General features: G+C 40.5%; 1 protein-coding gene and 1 long non-coding RNA gene across 4 annotated transcripts in view; one reads left to right on the top strand and one right to left on the bottom strand.

Moving 5' to 3' along the window:
• tmem121ab (transmembrane protein 121Ab) overlaps nucleotides 1-23,146 on the bottom strand; it is a 49,340-nt gene that overhangs the window by 9,365 nt on the left and 16,829 nt on the right. Inside the window, exon 1 of one of the 3 annotated variants that reach the window (XM_082506319.1) lies at nucleotides 17,680-17,751. The exons of the other annotated variants lie outside the window; for them this stretch is intronic. The gene's annotated coding sequence lies outside the window, so the exon portion shown is untranslated. Of the gene's footprint in view, nucleotides 1-17,679; nucleotides 17,752-23,146 lie in introns of those variants that run through there. 3 annotated transcript variants of the gene reach the window in all.
• Nucleotides 19,917-23,146, top strand: part of LOC309689703 — a 32,531-nt gene continuing 29,301 nt past the window's right edge. The window contains exon 1 of the long non-coding RNA XR_014271504.1: nucleotides 19,917-20,209. This is a non-coding gene — a long non-coding RNA (uncharacterized lncRNA). The remainder of the gene's footprint in view (nucleotides 20,210-23,146) is intronic.

The following is a 23,146-nucleotide window of genomic DNA, read 5'->3' as shown; positions in this document are numbered from 1 at the left end:
CTTAGCAGCAGAGACAAGGGGCTTTTCAACATGACAGACATGTCTTTTTCTCCTCTGCCAACTCTCAAACGGCCATAATGTGCGCAGCGTCAATCAAAGTGTATTCTTTATTCACAAAGCTGGGGAGAGGATCAAAGGCACCATGCCACAGTGAATCATCATCAAAGTGAAGAGCAGCCCTCTGACATCCCACCCAGCATTTAGTCACTGACACAGGGGGCGAAGATGACTGGTTGCCTAATGTATACACGTGAGGCAAGACACAAGACACTTGAGGTACCGTCCAAAGAAGATGCAGTTTAAATGGTCATTACCGTCAAACATCTTAACCTGATATTCTTGTAATTCTTCTATAACCAGTTTAGACAGGGATCATATTAAATGTAAACACTGCATTACTGTGCTACTTTCAAAGTTCTGGCAGAAGTAAGAGCCAATCGTTGATTAATTCCCTCTGATTGGCGAATTCTGAGGTCTAGTCTTTTGTCATCCATGTATCCATGCATTTTCTAACGATTATCTATTTCAGTGTCGCAAGGCGCTGGAACCTAACCAGGGTGGAGAGGCAGGATACACTCTCGACAGGTCGCCAGTCTGTCTCAGGGCTAGCATATATAAACAGCCAACGATTCATCTCACGTTCACACCTACAGCCAATTTAGTATCACTTATTAACCTAATCCCATGCATGTTTTTGGAGTGTGGGAGGAAGCTGGAATGCCTGGAGAGAACCCATGCAGAACATGGAAACAGAAAGGCCCAAGACTGGACCATCTTGCTGTGAGGCAACGGTGTTATCCACTGATCGGCTATGCCGCCCATCTCTATCATTTTTCGTTTTAACAAAGATAAACAATAACTGATTTGTGTAACATCAATAAAACTTTTTCCTATTACGGATGCAGTATCATGATATTAAGGTAAACTGCAGTACTTGGAAATTTAGAAGGAATATTCGCCATTAAATTTTGGTTGATTTTTGGTTAGAAATCGACAAAAAAATTAATTAAAAAATAAGAATAATAATACCCAAAACATAATAAAAATGAAATTGGATCATTACAACAGGAAACTGAGCTAACAGACATCATTTATGGAAGAAGAAATTGTAGGTCTGGAAATTTTGTGCTGCTTACAGCATTTATTTTTACTCAGTGTGACCAATATTGGTGAAAATTTGATTTCAGTGCAATTTAAATGTGTCGAAGTAATTGGTGTTTCACAATATAGATGGCAAAAGTGCCAAATCAATAAAAGCTTGATGATAGTGTTTTTCTATTGTACTGTGGGTGCATATGTTATCATAGGTACCACACGGATTGGAGAGATTGGGGAGTAAGTGCAAGTACAGCGAGTGAGACGAGTCATACATCGAGATAATTTATCTCTAATCACTCAGGCAATAAGTAAAAACCTCAAACATATCAAAGTACCTCAGAGACACGGATCCAAATCTTCATGCGGAACTCAAGCTGAGTGAGATTCAGTTTTTGCCTTTGTATGAACATGATATCAAATTACAGTTTGAAAGTTAATAACAAATATCATTGTAACTTTATCCATCTGCTTTCTGCCACTTGCGAGGTCTTGAGGGTGCTGGGGCTGATCCCAGCTGTTACAGGGTGAAAGTTAGGGTACACAGGAGAGGTCACCAGTCTCATTCGCAGGGCTAACACAAAGTGACAAATAACCATTCGCACTCACATTCACACCTGCAGTGAATTTAGAATTTGCCATTTAAACTAACATGCATGTCTTTGGACTGTGGGAGCAGCACCTGGAGAGAGCCCACTCAGGCAGAAGGAGAACATGAAAACACCACACAACAGGGCCCCTAGGTGGTGAGTTGACAGGTTTGACTTCTGCACCTCCCTGCCACCTTGTATTGTTAGTAGCCTCTGTAATAGCAGTCAGACTATAAAATCATGCCAACATGTTTGTTAGTGTATTGCATATACAGTAGTAGATACAATCTAATTTAAGATGAAATGAAATGTTGGCAACATATAAAGCTTTAAGTTTTTAGACAAAGGAAAAAGTAAGCTGAGCAAAAGTATTCCACGGGGAAAAAAAAAGTTCACTTCTTTCTCTCTGCTTCTTTTTCTTTTCTTTTTTTTTAAAACTTTGTACTCTTATACCCCACCTCTCAATTAGCCTCAGTCTGTCAAACATGTGACACCCAAACCGTTGAAGTTTAAGGCCTTGAAATAGTGTGTGAAGTGTTAGAGGCTGCAGAATAGTTTTCCTTGTAAAATTCCGTAGTCATGTACTAATGAGTATATGGATATTTTAATATGTCAGGAACCTCAATGTGTGACTGATACTGTGCAAAGGCCATTATATTTATAGGAAAGCAGCACTGGACATTATGGCAGCATAAATATCCCACAGTGAAATGTGGGCTATTGCTGGACTGTGATCAAGGCAGCTGAGCTCTAATGTGAATAACTCTTCATTCTGAGAGTTTAATTGGCTTCATGTTGCAAGGCATAATATACTTTACTTTGAAATTTGTTAATCATTACTTGGTTCATCTCAAATGAGGGTGGGTAACCATGGTAACCTGTCTTCAACTGGCAGCTGACAGGAAGTGGAATAGAGTGTAATGAAGAAGTGCATCCAATTAAGCATATTGTGCTTAATACAGAGCAGTGCATAGAATGAAATTACGTAGTTAGTTTAGTCTATAGTCTTTTCCTGTTTGCAGAACAGAAACAAGTACGCTTTATACCACGCGGGATACACCAAGCTGTCTGCCAAAGTAAATGTTAAATTTAATTAAACAAACACTAAAGTTGTGGGTCATAAAACTGAAAACTAAAAAAATGAAGAGAAAGAAACTAAAACGTCTCTGAAGTGCATAGTGAAAGTCAATGCAAGTGATCCCATTTCTTTTTTACATTTTTAATATAAAAACAGATTTAAGGTGAAAATGCAATGTTCTGCCAGTTTTGCATGGCATTTTTAAGCTTATACTTTGTCTGCAGGGAACGAGAACCCCATTTTCCATTATTTCCAAAGAACAAAATGAGAAAAATCCACTGGGTCTCAACATTACTGCTCTCTGTTCAAACTTGATCTTCCAAAAATAATATTGCTGGTTATACTGGTGATTTAGGACATTTGAATTGACCTGCAAAATATACCTTATACCCAAGTGTGCTTTCACCTCTAATGCTGCTGTCAGTTTTAATCAAAGAAACGCATCCTCATCCCTAAAGATATAGCCCCTCATTTTCTCTCAGTTTTCCAAAATTCCCAAATGGCAGTCAGTGAAGCAGCACCATCCTGCACACAAATCCCCCAGCTTTGGGCTTTGTGGAACTAAAGCCAAGCAATAACAATTAGTGATTCCTGAATAATTACGTTTTTTCTTAAGGCACACCTTCAAGCACTTTTCCTTCCTCTCACGCTGATAATTGGATTGTCCCTTTAAGCAATAGTGTGACTCCCTTTTAATTTTTTAAATTGAGGGCCACAAAAGGGCATAAAGTACCGCAGTGATTATCATTACCCCACTTCTTCACACACACACACGCGCACACACACACACACACACACACACACACACACACAACACACACACACACACAGACTCAGACAAACATCTGTGGCATGGCACTGAAGCTGTACCATGGTAACACGCTATTACGCACTCCTCTAGCTTTTAATTCTCTGATGTCTCTGAGTCTAACAAGCATATTGATTTACCCATGTGATCCAAACTCTCATATTTATTTCAGTAACGATCATTTGGGTGTGTGATCAACCAGGGAAAGAAGTGATTTTCATCCAGCAGTTTTACAGGGAGATCCATTTAATCTTTGTGTCAATAACCCAACCCCCTTTCGCTCCCATCTCCCTTTTTCAGCGTACTCTTTTGCCATGCTTTGCAATTCCTCCCCATGTGTTCAGTGTTGCAATTTCTAATCTGGCCACCCTAAGGGAGATGGCTTCATTCCAGTCATGCTTCATTCCAGAACAAGCACTGTTCTGTTTGCTTTTATCCCACTTATGGAGAAAATGACATCTCAAAGACATCAAACCCTCACAGGTCCTATATTACGTTACTGGCTAAAATGTAGGAAGTGACAATCCTGATAGTTCTCTCCGGTGTAACCAGTAAAGCTTACTTTGTTGTCCATCTCAATTAAACACCCACTCAACCTGCTGTTGCTACTACTTTGCATAAAACAGATATGCGTTGGTAGGTAAAAGGGCAAGGCCAGTCACCTTCATGCGCTGTCCTCAGGGGGAAGAGCAACTAGAGAGCAAGGAGAGGGAGAATGAGACAAGGGAGCAAGGGTTGCTGTTCCACGGGATCGACTAAAAAGCAAAAAGAGATGTGATACAGGGAGGATTTGAAGTGTTGCTAATGAGCAAGGAGTTAAATCGGATATCCTTTGCAGAAGAATCTGATTTAAATATTAGCAGCTAGGGATTCATGATTAGAGGGGGGAGGAAAAAAACAGGAAAAATTGTCCCTTTCAACAAGTCATTTAATCTTAACGTTCAGTCTTAAAAAATAATTTGCCATGAAGTAAGTGGAGAAAATCTATTGATGATGTGAGAAATGTCCCCAGTTTTAAGGATGATTGCTTTTTCAAATGGAATATAAAATCATTTACCTTAAGAGGAGTTTGGCAGAGAAAGAGGATCTTTGTTAGATTCTGTTCGTGTGCTTTCTATTATGACTGAAGCGGTATTTGACAAAATGTTGCAAAGCTTTGAATGAGTCTCATGGGTACGGTGTTTGCTGAAGGCTGCACCTGTTTTCTATGATAATGAAATGGAAAACAATATTTCACTCAGGATTAGACAATTGTTTGCCGTGCGACACACTGAGAGGTGTCGAATTTCTTGGCAGCTGCTTTATACCGAGGTGTGTTTGGGCATGACTTCAGTGCTCACAAGTGCCTATGCGTGGCGTGAGTGAAGGATTCACGCAATTTATATTTACTGACTATAACTTTAGAAAATCGGAAATACTTAATCTGTTTGCCGCGGCTGCTTTTGTCTGTTAAATGGCCTTATATTTTGCTCGTCTTCATTCCCCGTGGTTGTTGTTCACTAAGGTTTACTAGTGATTATTAGTTGTTTCATTGTGAAGAGATTGCTGCAGCTTTTGGCATGTTGTTATTACTCTACACAGCAGTGTGCAATTTTTAATGGGATAATACAACTGTGAAGCTGGAGCTTTTTAGCCTTCACATACACTGGACATAAGCAATTACGACAATGCTGGGAAAATTACTCGAGAATATATTCAGATGGTGAGTACTTATTGTACCCTAGTGACTGTACACGGCACTCCAAAATGCTATTCTCATAGCAGAAATGTCCATTTTACACATCCTCCAGCTGAGAACGGAAAGTAAGAGCACATAAAATGCAAAGACTGCAACTTTTGCAGTATCACACAGCATACTAAAAGCAAGTACTTATTTCCTGTGACTCAGATTACTAACAATCACACAAAGGCGTCTTCAAACCTCTTCCGAACCACTATAACAGCAGGCTACCTGGAAATATAAAAGAAGACTGTGGCTTTAAAGTGACAAGCTTAAAGTGTACAGGGATCTTGCTGATCAATAGTTCCAGCGCTCCAGAGATTCACCTCCAAATAGGCAAAAAAAAGCAGTAAATTAAAATAAACCAAAACATTTCATTTGTTATTTATCTAATTTATGCACTCTTGTTGCACTTCATCTGGATGCGAAAGCCTTTGCTGTCAATTACCCTTGTGATAGTTTCTCTCCTCTCTTTTGACTGTGTTTATGTCACAGTGTTTGTGTGTGTATGTGTGTGCTGGGGGATGGTGAAGAGTAGGAGAGGAGAGACGGCGTTGGCGAGAACTTGTATGCCTAAAAAAAAAATGCAGTCAAAAATGCTGTGTTTTTAGTTTTGTTGTTGTTGTTTGCAACTCAAGGCCACCGTATTAGCCTCCGTTAAGTGCTTTATAAGCTTCCTAACAAGTGTTAATACCTCTAAAACTGAAGATGGACAGATGCTGACCACAAACCTTTGAAAGTGCGATGGCAGGAAAGATAGTGCCGGCTACAGCCCTGGCGGCTCCCCTGCTGAGTTACAGCTGAACTCCCTGAGAAGCACAGGAGGACCAGCTTTGATCTACCTTCATTTCAAAGGCATGGGAGGAAGAGCTGTTATTATTAACAAACTGCCCAGAGTTCAACTGTGTTATCTGTAATCTGTCCAGAAGCTCTGGGATTCACAGATATTTCAAGTCTGAATGAAATTCAGGTAACTCTGCAAGACATGCCCACAAGTAGTCGGCTAGCCAGCTTAGAAGACACAGGTGCGCAAAAGATACACGAGACATGAATACATTTCACCTATTTTGGTGAATCCATCTCAATATCCATTTCTCCAATAAAAACTTCTCATTTAATTCTTTATGAGACAAAAAACGAGCCATCTACCAACATTACTGGATGGCCGTATGAAGGTTAATCATGTTACACTAATATGTAACAACCATGCAGATCCACACAGGTGATTTTGAGTATGTTATATGATTCAGTGAGAACTTGAGGAAAAACTCCCTCACTTTAAGTGACTAATATAACTTGTAATGTTATGGTCATATAAAAACAAAAAAACAAAAAAAGAGCTTTCTGCCTAAAAACCTACTAAGAAGTGGTTATCATCAGTGATCTCTTCCAAAACCTAAAACTAAAACTACTCCTGACAAAAGCACAAGGTAAGTCTAAAAGTAATAAAATGTTCGGCCCATTCATCCACCTGCACAGACTTCCTCCGTCTTTGTACAACTACTTCTAATAAGTGAAGCTTACTTTAGTACTTTTTCTTCAGCTGTGGCGCCCCAACAGCCTGACTGGTCAGGTACAATCGTGTTTCTTTGATCAGTGTGATGTTGAAGAACAAACACTAGCACAGCAATGCCAGATAAACTTTTATGTTTTTAAAAAAAATCACTCACTACAGGAAGGAACTTTCCTTTTTGCGAAACGAAATAGTTAGGGCTGGATCTGGTGACCCTGAATCCTCCCTAAGTTACGCTGAAATAGGTCTAAGCTGCTGGGGGATTCCCATGATGCATTGAGTGTTTAGTCTTCACTCACTATGTGTCTATACACCTCTCTGCGTTTAATCATTACTTATTATTAGTCTCTGGCTCTCTTCCACAGCATGTGTTTAGTCCCGTCTTCCTTCCCTCACCCCAACCGTTTGGCAAATGGCCATACCTCCCTGAGCCTGGTTCTGCTGGAGGTTTCTTTCCCTTCCTACGGTCGCCTACTTGCTCATAGAGGTCATATGGTTGTTGGGATTTTCTGTTTTCTTTGTATTATTGTAGGGTCTTTACCTTAAAATATAAAGGCATTGAGGCAACTGTTGCTGTGATTTGGCTCTATATAAAAAAAATAAATTAAAAATTAAATTGAAGTTATATTTGCTGTGTGTTACTTTAGTTGAATTTCCAGAATGTAGGTGTGCTATGGGCACACACTGTTTCACAATAAAACTTTGTCCAGCCTACAACTTTCTGCTAACATCTCCAGCTTCATTACATTACACCCTTTATTTACTGTTGCAAAAGTTACAATCATGGACCACAAGATATGATCAGTGATAATGCAAAATTATTTATATTTCAGTTTTCTCACATATAAAGACTATGAATGGTGAATAAAAAAGGTCTTAACTGCTGCACTCTCCAATGCCTCTAAGTGCGTACGTGTCCAGTAAGATTAATGCTTAATTTAACCATAAAAAACCAACCAACTGAGAGAATCTGTGCACACTGACTGCTTGCTTCCTTTGATGTGCTGCTGATCTGTCCAGGGGGCAAGCCTTCTGTATCCTAAAGTCAGCTGGGTTAGGCTCAGGTCTTTCTGCTACTCTAGTCAGAGAAGTGGTCAGAGCATGGATGGATGGACTATTTGCTAAACAGTGTAAACCAGGATGCAAACATTGACAAACACTGACTGCTTGAATTAAGGATCTTCTGACATCCACAGTGACTCAGTGTTTTACTCATCTAACACCAGCAGGGTCTGTTCACGCTGTTTGATGTCCAGACTGCAGGCAGAAATGGCACAAAGCGAATTTTTTTCTCCCTTTCTCATATGTGACTCAGATCTGTTTTTAGTGCAGTGGAGACAACACAAATCCCATGCAATCAGATTGTTCTTTTCCAGTTCTGATTTAGGCTGATTCCATATGCGATCCAAACACAGATCCTATGTCTTGCAATGTGATCTCAGTTTCAACAGCCACACTGAAAATCATGTGACTTTATGACCTGTCTGTCTAGCCCAGGGAGTTTTGTGCAGAGTGTCCAATCCTAAGCCAGATGCGCTTCTCTCTGTAAACATCGTCGCCATGCAAACTGCAACAACTGTCCTGTGCTTGGTAGCAATATGGCATGCAATCGTGAAAATCAATATAAACACAACATACTGACTTGTTCAAAGATATTTCTTCTGTGAAATAAAATTTAACGTGTAATGGGATGTAATTGCGGCTTCTGGCTTCCTCAAAATGCTAACGCAATAGTCGGTAATCTGCTGCTGTAGCCATCTGCTATTTCCTCGTTTTCAAAGCTCTGCCAGTCTGTGTATAGACTCGATTGGTGCTCTCTATTTTTGCCATTGCAATCATTTCAGCAAAAGAAACTGCTGCTCAACATTTATTAGCACCGACTCCAACGTAACAGCTCAGATCAGTCCCCTTTGTTTGAAGTACACAAACTAACTCAACTCAGTGGCGTGGTAATCACACCGCCAATTAGAGTTTTGGAGAACAACCCATGTAAAATATGTTAGCAGATTTTTTTTAAAAAGGCATAAAGGTACAGCAATTAATTTTCACTTGTTTTATATTTTTATACTTTGTTTTTACATTATAGCTTCTCATGGCAGTTTACTTTGAAAATTACTTGAATTAGAGGGAAAGAAGCTCCTCTAACCTGGTGTAAAAGTCATAAGGCTAACACCACAAACTTAAATATTTCTGTTAAAGAAGAGTTACAAAAAAGATACTGACTACCTATGAGTGTTCTGAGCAAGAAGACCTGGCTTTTTAATTTAAATTAGCTTTATTAACTTGTGAATCCCTATCCACAATCACAGCTAAATGTTTCATTACCGCCAGACATAGTGCTTTGTGATGGAAGGCCTTAGAGTCAATGAGAAACCATTAGTGCACAAGTATTCTATTATTTGCTTAGAAAATAATCATGTCAAATCTAAAATTTATTATAGTGGGTGCAATATTATGGAATTAATAAAACTGATTAATTGCACCATTAATACAATTTAAGGGAGCAATTAATTTAACAATTTGAGCTGGTGCACCACCACGTTTCTGCAGAAGCTTTGTCAAGCAACAGTGGCATCTATTTAAATAGCATATTCTGTTTCACTTAATGCAGGCATCTTTAAATTAATTATGGAGATCAGAAGAAAGGCATCAAAGAGTGACATCAGGTTGTCTCATGTACACGCAGAGCCCGGCAAACAGATGGGGCACACTAATAAACTTCTGGTATGTCACGCTTTTCAAACAATGCTCATAAACAATGCAGAGGCGCCATTAAGACGAGCGATTTCAATCTGAGGTATTAATTACGTGACAATTAAGCTGTGGAATGAAGAGAGAAACTTTCATAAAAAGCCTGAAAGTTATATCAGACTGCAAGTGATGACTTGTGGAGTTGTTTTAATTTGATGGCCTCGCTTTATCAAGACAGAAAATACAACCACCCGGCGGGCTAAGCTGGCCAAGGCCCAGCCACCTTAATCATTGTCAGCCTTCTGTCTTAGGACATCAGGATGCCAGTGAATGCTAAAGGGCTGTTTCCTGGCTCAACAACCAGCATCTGATAATAAGTCATAATACAATATAGAGTAATAAAAAACGTTATGTTGTTGTAGAAAAATACTCTGTGGTGAAATCCTTTGGATTTTGTTGTAGTACATACAGAACAGTTCTGGTTCTTTTAGTTCTGTATCGGATTTTTGTAATATTAGTTTTTTTCTGATCTCAGATTTTTCATCTATTTTTTAGGTTTCTGTTTCCATGCCTCGCCTGTGATCCACGCTCCACGCTTAGCCAGTCTTATTTTCATGTTTGTGTATTTCGAGTCTCCGCGCTCGGTGCTCCCTTCCTGTCTCCCCAGTCACTCAGGTCCCTGTATCTGTTTCAACCTGGTCTCAGTGTCAAGCCCCTGTGTCTTAGTCTTAGTCTCCGTACTTCCTGTTTTATTTTGACAGTCTCTCGTCTGGTGTTCAGTGTGTTCAGTTTTGCTTCCAATGTTCTGTTAGTCTGTATTAGTTCCAGCTGTGTTCCCTCCCATCCTCGCGTTATCCTGTGTATTTAAGTCCTCTGTCTTCCTCTTTTTGTTGTGTTATCTCCTCATCCTATGTTTTCAGGAGTTATCTGTGAGTTCCTTAGTCTCTCTGTTCTAGTTTCCACCTCGTATTAGTTTTTGGATTTTTTTGTATCTTTGTTTTTTCACTCCATTGTCTTCGAGTCCTGCATTTGGGTCCGGCCTGATAGTTAGGGCTGGATCAGGTGAACCTGAAGACTCCCTTAGTTATGCTGCAATAGGTCTAGGCTACTGGGGGGTTGCCATGAAATGCTGAACATTTCTATGTGTTTTTACACCACTTTACATTCAGTCACTAGTTGTTATTACTCTATTCTCTCTTCACAGTTTGTCTTGTCCTGCCTTCCCTTCCCTCTCCCCCAACTGGTTATGACCAGATGGCTGCCCCTCCTTGAGCCTCCTGGTGGTGTCTTCCTGTTAAAAGGAAGTTTTTCCTTCCCACTGTCACCAAGTGCTTGTTGAAAGGGGATCATCCTATTGTTGGGGTTTTGAGGTGAATGTTGAGGTGATTTGGTGCCAATAAAATCTAAATAAAATTAAACTCAATTGAATTATCTAAGTCGTCTACATATTTCTTAATTTTAAGATAAAATCACTGTATTTCATGATTTAACTGGATTTATAAAGCTGCTTTACTTTAATAAGAAATGTTTGAACTGCACTGTGTGAACAACAACACTGATCAGTTGTTTCAGGTTTACATTTATTATCATGGCCATCTTCATTTTTTGTACTAAGGTACACGCTGTATTTTTACATAGGCAGCATTGACGTTTTTGAATTCACCAAACAATCCCATTCTTGAACCGCTGAGCAGCAAGACAAAAGAATTACACAAATCAATTTAGGTTTTGATTTAGATATTACATGTTATGCTGCTTGACCTCTATTGTGAACACTGCCTTGTGAATCAATTTGAACAGTGCGAAAAAATATTGTCCCATCCTAACTCAAGGTCTCAGACGAAGCCAGGTGGGTGGGAGGTGGTGCTGTTGCAAGCTAAAAAGTCAATCTGATCAATCAGCCAACTGCTGTCAGCCCTTTCAGACGTGAACAGCCTCAATCTGTGGAAATGCTACGCTGGTGCATACCACACACGCACGCACGCACGCACGCACGCACGCACACACACACACACACACCTCGGGCAAGCCTGCACCTTCATAGGCAACAGAGTGTATAGAGGAAGAATTAAAAAACGTCAATTGGTGTTTTTTTCTCCAGAATATTCTCCGTGTTTTCCATTTGATTCCGCCTTTGGGCTGTGCCTTCTGCCTTTATTAACAGATTAAAGGCAAAAAAAGTAATCAGAATTAGCAATTCATCAGAAAGTTATTGGCAGTTTGGTCTCGCCAAACTGGGTCTGAAACCAATCAGGCCATAGGCTCCTATTACAGACACATTTTTTTTTTGTTTGAGCTTAGAGCGGTAGTCAGTGGAAACAGTGTTGTTTGCTAATGCAGTTCTTTTTGAGGTTTGTAATGTCCTCTGACAGAAGCTGAGCCCTATTTAACTGCCTCCTACATTGACACGCAATTTAGTTTTTGCTAATTATAGGGTACAGCGGTCATAAATTATTCCCTGCTCCTTAGCTCTCTCTCACCCGCTCTCTTTCTTCATACACAGACAGAAACACACACACCCACGCGTCCTCACTAATCATACAAACAAAATTACCCATCTGCTGATTTTCACACTAAGCCTGAATGTTGTGCACAATAGGACGGCACGCACTGACTCGCGGTGGGAGAAGGAGAGAGCAGGCGAAGAAACAAGAGCAGGGAAAATCCAGCAGTTCATCTCTCCCCTGCTGTTAAAGGCCATTCATAAATACTCAGCCTTCACTCTGCCTCACATTCACAGATTCTATCAGACTCCGGCGCCTCGGCATATCACAAGAAATGCTTTAAATTATCACAACACAAAAATGCTAGAGACATAAAATGCATCTTGACAAGAGAAAAAGAGCAGAAGCTAGAAGAAGGCAGCACCAAAGTGCCTGCTAACAACAGAACATGCATGAGCTCCCCGGCTATAATAATGAGACTTTCATAGAGCTGATATATTCAGTTTGCATGCAGCAGTAAGACACTTTCAGAGTGTAATGCTGCAAATGCTGAAGCAAAGTGGTTTTGTGTGCCACTATATTGTGGAATAATTGGATCACCTTAGACAGAAAAGCTAAATGCAATGAAGGCATGTCAGTACAGAAAACATATTTTAACAATATTTATGTGCAGTTCACATTATGGAGGCTATAGTCTAAAAACCTACTGAATAAATAAATAAGACTTGCGGACCTTACAGTACAGAAGTAGCATAATTTTGCTCCTAAAGATTTTGCTTTAGGAGCAAAATCAGTATTCATAAAATAACTCAACAACTCACAACTGGCTGAACGTGCTCTCTGCCATGATTGTGGTGTTGGTGCTTTTGGAGAATTTTCAATGCACTTATCTAACAAGTAATATGACACGCTTTGCAGTTAGCTCTACAGCCATCCAAGCCATCTGTGCTCCAGTTATGGTGACTGAAATGCTACCATTGTATTTGTATGCTATTTAACACTAATTAGCAGATGCACCACTACAACTGATGGATGCTTACTAATCAACATTGCTAGCATTAGCTGATCACTATAATTATTGCTAATTGTAGTCACTTCTGGCTCTAAAAATATAGCATTATGAGAACCATGATGGTTAACTCAAAGCTTTAAAATCAGAAAAGCTTACCAAACTGTGCCTTTGTTTAAATATGATCTATGATCCTAAATCAGACATTCAAGGAAAAGTTGAAAAGTGCCAAGGAGCTGTGTATTTCTAAATGATCGTGTCAGATCTATGTTGAGTTTATTATTTAATCCAGGTCAATTCTGCCTTGACTGACAGCTGGACTTGATAGGCAGGACAAAAATTTAACGAGTTAACATTAGAAGAAGGATTTAGCCATGCGAGGGCTAAACGCAGGTATAAAGAATGCACATATATATTTTTCTCTCTTCTTTTGTCTCTGTCTGTCTGGTCATGAACGTTGAGTATCCACAAGGGGAAAATGCTCCAATTCTCCCATTTCTCTCCTTGAGCGAGCTCACAGATTCCTCCCCTCCTTCCCACTATGATCCCTCTCTGCCTCTTCATCTCCCTTGTCCTGATTTCTTTCTTATTTCACAGAACCTGTTTGACCTGCACTGAGGGGCTCCATCTCTCCCTTACTCTCTTCTCACAGAGCCAACGGACTTTCTTGTGCTCCCAATTATATTGAGCATTCTCGGTGCACACCTTGCAATGCGTCTTTAATTCAATGCTAAGTTTGCTCTCTTCATGTTAACAGTAAATTCCAAGACACCAAGAACAGTTGCTTGGGATCACAACTGAACCTACACAACCTGCAGTAACTTTTTTTAATGACTTAAAACAGTCATGCACAGATGAGAGGAGCCAACCAGGGTGTTTAACAGACCATGTCAAAGCAAAATTCCTTTGTTGCAGAGGCGACCTGTCTCCTGGCAGTCTGGGGTGCAATATTGAAGAGTAAGGATATAATAAAGACCTGGTTCCCTGTAGAGAAAACACTCGTGGCCAGTTTCACAGACAAGGATTATGCCTGGTCCTAGACTAATTTGCCTTTTCAGCAGACGTCTCTGTTGAGAAATCTCTTTAGTTGGTGACTATGCGTAACTGGCCCCCTGTGTCTCTCTCCTGAAGTTTCTTCAATTCAAGTGTGTGGCCTTTCTCCTCCTTTCTCTTTGTGAAAGCCGTAGACTGACTTAAGCTTGCTCCATCCATATTCTCACCCCGCTCCCCCTGGCGAGGAGTCTAGATTTAAGACTTCAGCAGATAGCACAAGTTGTACAGCTCAGGCATATTCATCATGTTAAATATCTCTTAGCCTTCCGCTCTCTCGGTGTAGATTATTCAAATGACGGCTCCCTCATATTTGGAATTAGGCTGTAGACATATCGGCTCATAAATTGGCCCGATCCGACAACCCTCTCCAGCAGCAAAGAACTCCCGTGATGTATGCTCTTGTGTGTCATAATGTACTATTATTCCATTTCGAACATGCTAGTAGGCCCTGTGTCTGTGTCAGCTGTCCAGATTAGAGTCATAAAACTTGGTGCTTAGATGATCTGACATTTCACCCAGGCTGTAAAATCTCCACAGGCTGATCATGCTTTCAAAGTGTAAATCCAAAGCTTGCAGTAAGAGCACTGAGACAGGGTTGTGCATGCTAATGGTATGGTAAATTTGTGTCTGTGGCCACAGTACAACTGGGTGTGTTCACTTTTATTTGTAGTGTACGTGCATTTATCCTATTTACTCAAACACATCCTCTGATGAGGTCTGCATGAATTTATATATGCAGGATTTAAAAGACCTAAAACAAGAGGCGTTTAGGAATCTTAGCTCTGATTGCATGTATTCATCCATGATGACTGAACACATGTGTGCACAATAAACTGTAAAGTATATGCATGAATGGGTATTTGCCTAGCTACTGCTTTTGTATGAGGACTAAAAAACTTTCTGTGAATGTTCAGTGCACTCTCCTGTACTGTTTGTGTTCGCGTCTGCGTGGCATGATCAGTATCTTCACAGTCTATCGGGTGTGGTGGAAGCAGGTTGTACAAGGGAAGGAAAAGGGACAATGAATGACATTGACAGGCAATGTGCTCCAGAAAGTCTCCCTTTTCCAGGGACAACGAGCTGATCGCTGATAGCAGATGTGCGTCTAATTGCAGAGGGGCTGGGCGCCCTGGATACGTCTCCTCTCCTCTGCCTGCCAGGAAGCTAAGCCCCCTCCAGAGCCCCCAATCACTGCCTTAATTAGAGGCCTTATCTCTGTCAATCACAGTGCCTTTTGCTCTCCTCTGCGGCCCGCTGCACGGATAACAGGGTAACAGGCCTGGTCAGGACGGCACGGTGTCACTGAGGATGAGGACGAATGGAGACAGGAACGAGAGGGTGAAACGCCTCAGGGGGCTGACAGAACTAGAGGAAGGATCAGAACGATGTGTGTTTGTATGTCACTGCGTGTGTGCTCAGGTGTGAGTGTGCTGTGCTTGCACAGGGTGGTGTAAAACTGTAAAAGTGGAGGTAAGGATGGAAAATGTCTTTTTAATTCAAGTAAGCCTATATAGCTTTCGAAGATCCATCTATACAGATCTACTGAGCGAATGCGCTGGCTCGGTTGGAGGTTAAGTGCTTTGCTCAATGGTAACTCAACAGCAGCTATTGACTGAGAGCAGCACTGAGTGTATTTACCTTCTCCTCCCACATTTTTCTAGTTTCTTCTCATGGATGTCAGGCACAGGAGCATTTATTTACCCTTGAGGATACTGCCAAGTCTAAAATAAAATGATACAATTGCAACCACAATTTACTGTTTATATGTTTATATGGGACTAAACAGGCAAAAACTAGTTAAATTTGGTTTAACATGCTAATGATGTCACTATCCTGGGCAATCACATCAAAATTCATAGATAATCTCCTATAGATAGTGAGCTTTGGACTCACTGCTCCATCCATAAGAAATGTATATATTAAAACAATTATAAAAACGTAAAAACTTGGCTTAAAAGGGCATTGTGATTTCATTAAAAATGTCCCATTATATTGCCACTATTCAGTTCAACACTGAATTTCTCTTTGAGAAGCACAACTGTATTTGACAAGAGGAATGCTGCTTTTCATATGTTTAAACATTGCTTTGGATTTGTTCAGCGAGTGACACGAGAGGATTAATGACTAAATATGAGCTTTGCCTGAGACACTCTTTGCTCAGCTGAGCTTGTAACATGAGGGCTGAAGGTGGTAACCTAAACAAAAAGGCAGACGCGGCCCAACTCAAAAGGTTTAAACAGCCTAACATATGCAGAGCCTGTTATTTCTAATATTACATCACATGAGAAAGAAATCAGCATGTGGCTTTGCTCGGCATTTCTAATACAAATTATTTTGTCCTCAAGTTATCATCCACATAGTTTAAGGAAAGGTTTTATCTTGCACTCAACTACCGCAGATAAAAATACTTTGTTCTCTGAGGAAGGGTTTTAGAAAAATCTGATGATTTGTGTTGCTGTTTCTCAGAAAAATAAATATGATCAAAGGATTTTAAGCATGAGTCTATCTAAGGTCATGCAAATGGACAGAAATAAACTCTCGTCCCCCTACTCATAAAAAATTCTAGTTGTGATTTTGACCTCTATTTATTCACCCATCCTCCAGTCTCTTACAAATGTTGTTATATAAAACACTGGCACATCCTGTCTACTGGCCCTACTTTTGTCAAAGAGTTTGTTAATTCTCCAGTATTCGCTTCAAAGCAATCGAGTAATTTCAGAGATAGATTTTTAAAGTCCCATCTTTCAAGTCCTCTTTCCCCTGGAAATATTCCATGTTTGAACTGTGTGAACTATGATGCCACAATTAAAGCAACCACAACCCCAAAAGCCTTCAAAGAATCTCATGCAGGGCCACATGCAGTATGTAGTTGAGTTAATAACATGTTGATTTTGTTATGCAGAGAAGACTACTGGAGATTTGAGAAGACAAGAGTAACATTAGAAATAATAACGAGGGATCTCACATAGCTACAGTTTTTCCATTCTGTTGGACATAGTGTTTGCTATGTATGGTTCAGGGGTATTGAAGTAAGGCAACAATAGAGAGGGGAGGCTTCTTCAAAGTGAGGCCTGTTGGATATATCATCAAACAATGTATCCTGCAGGATTAAAAGAGCAATTTTTGTGTTTCTCGTTATTTCAGTATTTCATCTGTCTTTAGTGAGATGTCTTGTATTCCTTATCAGACGTCCTGGGGTAATCAGTTTATTTATGTGGGCAATCGTGCACAGTGGCACAGAATAAGACATTTGGTCATTTTTCTTATAATGGGTATGGGTTATAGTCACTAGACTCTATGAAATGTTCAGGGTTTAGTTTATTCTGTAAGTGTTTTCTGTATGTTGACCTGTTACTGATGCAGAACTTCGACAATCTCTATTCTTATGACATACATACGGTGGCCCTGAGAGGCCAAACGGACTGCAACTTAAGAAAACACCAGCAATAAGAAAAACGCTGCAAAAGCACACAAAACACAACGGAAATAGGAAAAACAACAGCGGAAATAGGAAAAAAGAAAACAGAAATAGGAAAAAACACAAGGGAAGTGTTTCTGGGGAGACAATAACCCGACGGACTAGTTGCAGGAACCCAAAAGATGGTAGGTGTGTTTTATCATGATTCATATAATACTGATGACAGATTTTTAGGCTAATAGTTAGGCTAACACACTTACCTCTCATCTTTTCTTTCCTCACAAAACCGATAGATCCTCCACTCTTATTTTGGTTCCTGCAACTGGTCCGTCAGGTTATTGTCTCCCCAGAAACACTTCCCTTGAACTTTTGGAAATCTATTTTTCCTATTTCTGTTTTCTTTTTTCCTATTTCTGTTGTGTTTTGTGTGCCTTTGCAGCATTTTTCTTATTGCTAGTGTTTTCTTAAGTTGCAGTCCGTTTGGCCTCTCAGGGCCACCGTACAAACATCATCATTTCTTTCAGTTTGTTATTCGATGAGTCGATGATTGTCAGGTGTGATAAGACATGATCGTTCCCTCATATGGTGCTTTAATGTCTGGCTGAAATGCACTACTGTACATTTTATCCATCTGCAGTTCCACAGTGACATAGCACTGCAGAACGAGACCGAGGCAAAATTTCTTTTTAATTGCAACTCTCTTGTTCTGTCCATCAGACAGCCTTTTTAGAAACTGAAAAATACAGGAGGCAGAGGATGTAGGAATTTAGCTGGTTTCTTAAAACAACAACAACAACAACAACCCCCCCCCCCCAAAAGTCAAAAGAAAAAAGCCCAAATAAGGGACCATCTTCTGAACAAACACCAACTAAAAATTGTTTGAAGAGGGAATTTTTCCTGTGTGGAGCTTAATCATACGTTGTCTCCCTTAACTGGTACTCGGTTATCAAAAATTTGGAAACCCTTGTCCTTGTTGATGTTACGAAGGCTACAGGTTTATTCTTGTTTGTCGAGGGTAGTGGAAAATACTCTTTTTCAGTTCTCCGCACTGATTCAACTGATGCACTTTCCACAGTGTATCCCGTTGACGATATAATTCACACTCTTGAGCAGAACAGCTCTCTTTCTCTTTGCCCTGCTCAGCCTAGAATCAGCATTACCGCAACAACACTTCCTCTCTACTACAGAGCGGCAACACCTTTCACAAGATGATTCATTTGGCCTACTTGTTCACTGAAATCCTGTTTACTGTTTGGTTTAGCTTGGGAAGAGATGGCAAAAAAGAGGCAGTATTTTTTTAGTCGTCACATAGAGCTGCGATGTCAAAGTCATTTACCTCATGGACCACAAATAGCTCAATTTGATTTCAAGTGGGCCCAACCGGTGAAGCCAATGCATAATGACTTATTTAAATAACTTCCAAATGTTTCCTTTTCTTATGAAAAAGTACAGCTATACTCTAAAAATGTTTTTTCCACATTCAGCCAGTCTAGTGTCATTACAAAGAAATGCTAGCGTGGTAAATCAAAAACATGCCGTCACGGCTCTTTGGCTTAAACCATCTTACTTGCGAGCTGATGGCAGGCCGTGGGTAATGTCTTTGACAGTAGGAAGGCTGTAAAACTGATGATGATTCAGACCTGTGGCTCCTATGAAATTAACAGTTTCTCACTCTCACGAGGTGATCCATACTTAATGCAACACAACGCTGCATTAAGACTGGGAAAAAAGGGGGGAAAATTATGCCCTCTTTGTTTCTTGTACAAAGCCATCCAGTCGGCAGGACTGAAACCTGTGACGGGCTGGTTCAGGCTTTCGCACCCATGATATAGACTTTATATGGAGTGCCGTTATTAATTCTGGAGGTGGCTAATTTCTTCTGACGGGAACACAAAAGATGTCCAACTGAAAGCACATTAAATCCACTTCACTTATACTACATTTAGCAGTGTTGAGTTAACATTAGCATACCTTTTTACAAATGTTAGGATGCTGTTTGCATGTAATAGCTTCCCTTAGCTGTTTCTTGGCATTTCTTTCGATGTAACAAGTTAAGCTCATGGACCACTTTGTTTTTCCAAGAACCAGTAACTTCACACAGGCAGACACATTAATGAATGTAAGTAGGCTCTCATTAATGCCAGTATAGCAGTAGGAAGCTTATTCTAATCAGGAGCTGAACTGTGGGATTCCAGATGCTGCAGACCACTGAATAAGACTTTAAACAGTGCATAGTCCATTTGTCCATTCCAATGTTTTTTTTTTATTAGAAAGTTCATCTGGTTTTTATTTATTGATAAAAAATGCAAAAGAATTTTATCCTGGTTGATATATTCTTTATTTAGGCCCGAGTGCTGACAGTGTAGAGGCTCTATTATGTCTGTCCAGTTTGTTAGTAGGATTATTTGCAGCCTTTACAAGGACATATACTCTCTTGAAAGTACAGGGAATGTACGTAAACAGGAGCTGTGCTTGAAATTTGGTACACACTAGAGATGGACCGATCCGATATTACGTATCGGTATCGGTCCGATACTGACCTAAATTACTGGATCGGATATCGGAGAAAAATAAAAAATGTAATCCGATCCATTAAATATCACGAAAGCACCTCACAAAACTTGCAACACGCCGTAACTCGCCTCAGAACGTCGGAGCAGTATGCATCACGTGATAGAGCAGCTGTGGCATGCGGGACCTGTCGGTGGTCTGGATAGCATTTGGAGCTTCGCTAGCAACCCGGCATTTCATCTCCGACAAAGTTATCCCCGAGAGAAGTAAAGCAAGTGTGTAAGTCCATCTCTGAATGTTTGTAAAGCATTCCCACGTTAAGCTTAACGAGCGACTGCCTCTCGCTCTCCGGCTGCTACTTCAATCGTGAAACTGCTAATGATCAGCTGATCGGCTTTTCTGTTGTGAGTCTCTCTTGTTTGTTTTTGGTCCACTTTGCGCCAGAAAGAGCAAACCAGCGGCTGAACAACAGCAGCACGTTTAAGCTTGATAAGCTGTTGTTACAATTTATTTAATATTACTTTCTACACCAGGATCTTTTTCTACGTAGCTGACGGCTGGTAACTGTGCAGGGGCGGATCTAGCAAAGTTTAGCCAGGGGGGCCGATAGGGCATTAACTGGGAAAAGGGGGCACAAAGACATACTTTTCTTTCTTATTCTCATTTAAAATGTCTAGCTTTTAATAAATAATTATCTGACACCCAAAGTTTTAATTTGATGTAAAATGAATAGAAGTCAATTACTGTATATAGTGACTATTAAGTCTAATATATATACCCTAGTAAGCTTTAGTACATTTTCCTTTGGGAAGGTACCATCTGTGCAGTCTGCAATTTTGTTGAAGAAAGATGTTGAATCTATTTAATATTTCTTGAAAAATAATTGATTTCTGTGCATTTTTTTTCACACTGCATCAAATTAAGGTTGATTACGTTGATTAAGCATCATGAGGTGGAGCGTGAGGGGTGGTTCCCTATTTTTTATTTATTTATTTTTGTTGTTGCTGGGAGTTGGAACCCTATTAGTTAGGTTGCTTAATATTTACGCTAAGTACTCTTTAAAATACCAGAATAGGGAGGATGGTGTAGGTCTAAGTTTATTAGACTGATCAGTATTGCTGAACTATGAAATATTTTTTTTGTATACAGGTATAACAGAATAGCTTTAGTGTAGTTGTTGTTTTAAACTTGAGTATGAACTTGCAGACTTGCAAAATGCAGCAAGATATTTAAAAAAACAGTTTTGTTGATTAAAAAACACTATATCGGATTCATATCGGTATCGGCAGATATCCAAATTTATGATATCGGTATCGGTATCGGACATAAAAAAGTGGTATCGTGCCATCTCTAGTACACACATAACAGAAAAGACACAAAAAAGCCTCCATGACCTAAACCCCAAAGGAAGTTTGATTTGAAGAGAAAAGTTTGATGCCATTTTTGTCATTTTCAGGGGTTATACTTTTTTAAACTTCCATCCATCCATTTTCATCCGCTTTGTCCGGGGCCGGGTCGCGGGGGCAGCAGCCTAAGCAAAGAGGCCCAGACCTCCCTCTCCCCAGCCACCTCCAAGCTTATCCGGGGGAATACCAAGGCGTTCCCAGGCCAGCCGAGAGATATAATCTCTCCAGCGTGTCCTGGGTCTGCCCCGGGGCCTCCTCCCGGTGGGACATGCCTGGAACACCTCACCCAGGAGGCGCCCAGGGGGCATCCTTGTCAGATGCCCGAACCACCTCAGCTGGCTCCTTTCGATGTGGAGCAGCAGCTGCTCTACTCTGAGCCCCTCCCGGATGGCCGAACTTCTCACCCTATCTCTAAGGGAGAGGCCAGCCACCCTTCGGAGGAAGCTCATTTCTGCCGCTTCTATCCGCGATCTCGTTCTTTTGGTCACTACCCACAGCTCGTGGCCATAGGTGAGGGTAGGGACGTAGATCGACCGGTAAATTGAGAGCTTCGCTTTTACACTCAGCTCCCTCTTCACCACGACGGACCGGTGCAGCTTTTTTAAACTTCTCCCGGGGATTTTATTTTCTTTGTATTTGGTCAATGTCAACTACAGACCCTCCAGAGTTATAATGACTAATAAGGGTTCATGCACATAAGGTGCAAGGGCCCTCAGTTTGACAATGAATATCTTTGATATTGTTTATGTGGATATTTATGCTGTTTTTCATCGATAACATTTCTTCTAAACAGCAAATATGTGGAAAAATGCAAAAATGTAAATAAACTTGGTATAATACTGCAAATGCAATACACAGGGTTGTTTTCTCTCTCTCTCTCTCTCTCTCTCTCTCTCTCTCTCTCTCTCTCTTCAGACCACTGCAACTTTGAAAAAGTATAATTTAATATGTGACTACAGATCACTACAGATTTGTCCTTGGATTTACTCCATTAACCATGAGATGTCAACTTCCATTTCCTTACTGAAATCCATTCATGCTCATTTAAGTTCGGTTTGCATTCTCAGTCCAAAGAATTTAGACTCCAGTTCACCTCAAAGACGACTGGGACCTGCAATTTGGGGTCCTGCATATATATGAGTGAAGAGTAAAATGGGATAATAGTTCATAAGATGATCCCATCGTAGAGATATGTGAACAGATTGTGTAAATGAAGGTGAGAAGTTGAGGTTAAGTAGGAGAGATTGAAACAAAAGGACAGATGTGTGGCGATGAAACTTAAGTACAGGATAAAAAGGCGGCTGAGGCCAGAGGTGTAGAGGGCTGGAACATGTCCAGAGAGAGAGTGAAACAAGGAGAGCGAGGAAGGAATCCTCTCCCTCGCTCCATCTCAATGTCTCTCCATGCCAGTTCTGTCTGGGCACCTCTTCAAAATCAATTTAAGAAATTACCATTCAGCCGGAGTTCCGTCATTAGGATTTTATAATTTCATCTTCCTCCTCCAATGCCTTTATCCCAAAGCCCCTCAGTTCATCTCTGCAGCGCAACCCTGGTGAATAATTAACCGCAGCCGTGAGCAGAAAGACGATGAGCGACAAAAGCGTTCTATCATTCACACACAGGCGCACACCTTTGGCGGCGGCGTGCTTTTAAGTCTCTTTCTCTGTTTATCTCTGTGCAGTTTTACTTATATCTGACATACCATGCCTCTCATTTGGAGGCAAACATGCCAGAACTCTGAAAGACAAAAACAAGGTCTCACAAGCAGAACTCACATTCCCCTTATCGTATGCACGCACGCTTGCTTACT

Source organism: Aulonocara stuartgranti (assembly GCF_965226115.1).
Source record: "Aulonocara stuartgranti genome assembly, chromosome: 15".
NCBI classification, from domain to species: domain Eukaryota; kingdom Metazoa; phylum Chordata; class Actinopteri; order Cichliformes; family Cichlidae; genus Aulonocara; species Aulonocara stuartgranti.
This window is presented reverse-complemented; position numbering and strand designations above follow the sequence as displayed.